This window comes from Pongo pygmaeus, chromosome 4 (genome assembly GCF_028885625.2).
Source record: "Pongo pygmaeus isolate AG05252 chromosome 4, NHGRI_mPonPyg2-v2.0_pri, whole genome shotgun sequence".
NCBI lineage: Eukaryota > Metazoa > Chordata > Mammalia > Primates > Hominidae > Pongo > Pongo pygmaeus.
This window is the reverse complement of record NC_072377.2, coordinates 122,092,165-122,097,035: the sequence shown is the minus strand read 5'-3', so window position 1 is coordinate 122,097,035 and position 4,871 is coordinate 122,092,165. Positions and strand designations below refer to the sequence as shown.

Here is a 4,871-nt window from a genome sequence, read left to right as displayed (position 1 = left end):
TGCCTTAAATATTTCTGAATTTATATAACTAGAGTCTACTAAGACCTGCTCAGCATTTCCAGAATGAAATTCTCTCTTTAAAGAAAAGATATAAATTGTTCTTGTGCCAGGCGGCATGGAGTGGAGCATTAAGGATGTGCCCCCAAGGACCTGGAACTGGAAACAACGGACTATATATAATTTGGATAGGGATTTGAGGACAGTTACTCCCAATTTTCAACAACACTTGTAGATGAGTGTCTGTGGAAAGTTGCTTATAGATTATTCTGAGCTCACATAGAGATCACTAATGCAGACCCGTTTTAGCTACAAGAGCTAACTGTCTAACAGACTTCGAATAGTTTCCTATTTTGCTATCTATTTTCTAAGGAAAAATTTCATATTTTTTTTAGTTTTCTCAAACTTCCTACTAATCCCTGCCATCTACTTTACTAGACAGTTTTGCTTTATATTTTTCAGAAAATGGTAATCAATTCTGTAAATTCTCAACCAATGAAGTTTCCTACAGTAACACACATTTTTCTTCATTCTCTTGTTACAATGAAGGAGGTTCCCCTACTCCCTTCTAAGACCACTCAACAAAATCTGGGGGATCCATCACCTCTCCACAGCTCAGGGAAATCAGACCACTCAATTTCCCTCTCATACTTTCCTGCTTCATTCATTAGTATCTTATCATTCTCAAGTTTTCCATTTATGGAAAAAGAGCCCTTCATTCATTATAAATATGTTATCTTTAATAAACCAAGCCTATCACTCTTTCTGCCTCTTCAAAGCAAATGCTTTAAAGTTCCCTTATAAATAAAATAAATTCTGTATTAAACCACATTTTCTGTATTGAGTCAGATATCAGTAACATAATGGTAAAAGGAAACACATTCATTTGAAAATTTAGAAGCATATTTCTAAACAGCTATGGATATACACACATAGAAATTTTAGTGAAAATTAGAAAATATTTAAAAGCAAAAAGAAATATTACATGTAAAATGCTGAGATGCAAATAAAACATTAATTTGAAGAATTTTATGGTCTGAAAAGTTTATATTACAATAAAATACTGATTATTATTTGCATATTGAGCAAAGAATAGGTTTCACATAATTCAAAAAGGACACAGAAAATAAACTGGAAGAGTGGATCAGTAGCTGCAACACTAGAAAGATGGCAGAGCAAGAGCAAAGAAAAATCCCTTTGGTTCCAGAAAATCTCCTGAAAAAAAAGAGGAAAGCTTATCAAGCCCTCAAAGCCACCCAGGCAAAGCAGACACTTTTGGCAAAGAAGGAGCAGAGGAAAGGAAAATGGCTCAGGTTTAAGCGACTAGAATTATTCCTACATGATTCCCAGCAGCAGAAACGTGACAAGGTGCATCTCAGATGACTAGAAGTGAAATCTCATGCCTTGAAATTGCCAGATAAACATTCCTTGGCCTTTGTTGTATGCATCGAAAGGATTGATGGCATGAGTTTACTGGTGCAGAGAACCATTGCAAGACTTCAACTAAAGAAAATTTTTAGTGGTGTCTTTGTAAAAGTTATCCCACCACCCACCCCTGCCACACGAACCTAAAAATGTTGGGAATAGTGGAACCTTATGTGACCTAGGGATTTCCAAATCTGAAGTCTGTCTGGTAACTCATTTTAAAATGTAGACAAGCCAAAGTCAATAGTAAGACCATCCCTCTGACAGACAACACAGTGATTGAGGAACACCTGGGGAAGTTTGGTATCATTTGCTTGGAAGACCTCATTCATGAAATTGCCTTCCCAGGAAAGCATTTCCAGGAGATTTCATGGTTCTTGCACCCTTTCCACCTCTCAATGGCCCTTCATGCTACCAAAAGTAGAGTGGGCTTCCTCAAGGAGATGGGCACACCTGGCTATCGGGGTGAACACATCAATCAGCTCATCCGCCAGCTGAACCCAGGTGCCAAACTACAGTAAATGTTTATCAATTAAATGGAAGCATGTGTTTTTGTTTTTTGGGGGGGTAGTTTTTATCAAGTATCTTCGGAGATGATTATTTCCTGCTTTATCTTCAAAAACTGGAAAGGAAGGGTCAAAGACAATACAGTAGTTGGCCAGGCGCAGTGGCAGTGGCTCATGCCTGTAATCCCAGAACTTTGGGAGACTGAGGTGGGCGGAGCACCTGAGGTCGGGGGTTCAAGACCAGCCTGACCTTGGAGAAACCCTGTCTCTACTAAAAATACAAAAATTAGCTAGGCATGGTGACGCATGACTGTAATCCCTGCTACTCAGGAGGCTAAGGCAGGAGAATTGCTTGAACCCAGGAGGCAGAGGTTGCAGTAAGCTGAGATTGCCCCATTGCACTCCATCCTGGGCAACAAGAGCAATACTCTGGAAGAAAAGAGAACAGTACAGTACAGTACAGTACAGAACAGTAGCTTATGTTCATGGCAAGCACCTCTCATCACAGTCCAGTTTCAAGGAAACATTCCAGCATTTTCTATACTGGCTGCCGCCTCATCTGAAATCAGCACATTCCATGAAGGAAGGAGTCCTGCTTTGCTGCATCGTCTATCCCAGGGTTTAATGTTGGTAAATGAGCAAATCTAGCATTTGTACAAGGCTCCCTAAGACTCCTGCAGCAGTCGACCAAGCCCAGGGACATAATTGAATCTGGAGTTTCCTGGGGCCTTGTTTTGAAAAAGACTTGAAATGCACACAGGAAAAAAGTCACAAAAACAAATGTTCATTTGTCACTGCAAAAAAAATAAAAAAGTGGAAGAGTGGAAAAATAAAGATAACTAAATGGAACAAAGTAGAAAGCAAGGCTATATTAGAGATTAATAGACTAGAAACTGATTTTAAGAGAACCTTTAAAATATAAAAATATCAGTAAGATTGATTTAAAAAAGAAAAAAGTATAAAAATCAGAAGCAACTTATTTATCAGCAGATAAATAAATTAGGCTATATTCAGTCAATAGCATACTATACAGTAATTACAAATGAATTACTATTATATCTATCAAGATATATAAATTTCAAAAAGAGTACAGAAGGACACTTTAAAAACTTTCAAAAACATGCAAAAAATATGTTTGTACCCATAAACATATTGGTATTCTTAAAACATGGTAAAATCTTAAAACATCCATGAAATAAAAAATCAGGAGTGGTTTCTTCTGCAAAAACAGGAAATAGAATGCAGTTGGGAACAGATACACAAGAGAAGGAGGCAAGCAAAGAAAGGAAGAAAGAGAAAAGAAATGGAAAACGATCTGTAACATATACAGCAAGGTGTTAAAAATTAACAAAGCTATGAGGCATGCACCCTCGATTTAATTATATTATTGTTTATATTTTTCTCTAAGCTTATATACTTACTGGTTCTTCTGCCTCAGCTGCTATGTACTCTTTAACACACTGAAATCTAACTTCTCACTTTCCCCATTCCTCTGAGATGCTCTCAACAAGGTAAAACGTGATCATCTTTTATTATTTCAATAGCTTTTGGGGTACATGTAGTTTTTGGTTACATGGGTGAGTTGTATAGTGGTCAGGTCTGAGACTTTAGTACACCAGTCACCTCAGTAGTGTACATTGTACATTACTTCCTACTTGTAAGTGAGAACATACAGTATTTCATTTTCCATTCCTGAAATGAGATTTTCTTACTGCTAAAGCTAAATGTGTTTAATGTATTCATTGTGGTAGGCAAAATAAAACTCTCCCAAATGTCAATGTCGTAATCCTGAGCCTGTGAATGTGTTATTTTACATGTCAAAAGAAACTCTGAGATGTAATTAAGTTAAGGTGAGTCAGACGAGGAGATGATCTGGCTTATTCAAGTGAGTTCTATCTAATTATATGAAACCTTTAAATTGCAGAACATTTTCCAACTGTGGCTCAAAACAGAGACTGAGATTTGACAATGAAAGAAGGATCAGACAGATGTGATGTTGCTGGTTTTGAAGACTCAAGAAGAGCCACAAGCCAAGGAATGAGTGCAACACCTAGAAGCTGAAAACGGCAAGGAGCCGGATTCTCCCCTGGAGCCTCCAGAAATGATCACAGCCCTACTGACTCCTAAATTTAGCTCACGAAGACCTTTGTTAGATGTCTGATGTTCCCAATTATATGAAAACAAATTTGTGTTTGCTAAGCCACCAACAGCATAGTAATTTGTTACATCAGCAATGAAAACTAACAGATTTATCTTACTTTATTTTTACAGCTTGTGATATAATTTACCATTTCTTTCTTGAATTGATCTCCAATATTTATTTTATATTTCCATAGGTTATTAAGAAACAGGTGGTGTTTGGTTATATGAGTAACTTCTTTAGTGGTGATTTGTGAGATTTTGGTGCATCCATCACCCAAGAAGTATACACTGCATCCTATTTGTATTTGTTCCCCTCCTCCCCCCGAGATGGGGTCTCACTCTGTCACCCAGGCTGGAATGCAATGGCGCATCTCTGTTCACTGCAACCTCTGGCTCCTGGGCTCAAGCAATTCTCCTGCCTCAGCCTCCAGAGTAGCTGGGATTACAGGCACCCACTGCCACACTTGGCTAATTTTTGTATTTTTGGTAGAGATGGAGTTTCACCATGTTGGCCAGGCTGGTTTTGAACTCCTGACCTCAAATGATCTGCCCACCTTGGCCTTCCAAAGTGCTGGGATTACAGGCGTGAGCCACCGCTCACGATCCTATTTGTAGTCTTTTATCCTTCACCCCCTTCCTAACCCTTCTGCCTGAGTCCCCAAAGTCCATTGTGTTATTCTTATGCCTTTGCATCCTCATAGTTTAGCTCCCATTTATGAGTGAGAGCATATGTTGTTTGCTTTTCAATTCCTGAGTTACTTCACTTAGAATAGTCTCTGATCTCAGCCAGGTCACTGCAAA

At 38.3% G+C, this 4,871-nt stretch overlaps 1 pseudogene; it reads left to right on the top strand.

Moving 5' to 3' along the window:
• Window positions 1-1,164: 1,164 nt before the first annotated feature.
• LOC129037394 (ribosomal protein uL30-like) lies at window positions 1,165-1,756 on the top strand (annotated as a pseudogene).
• The last annotated feature ends 3,115 nt before the right edge of the window (window positions 1,757-4,871 follow it).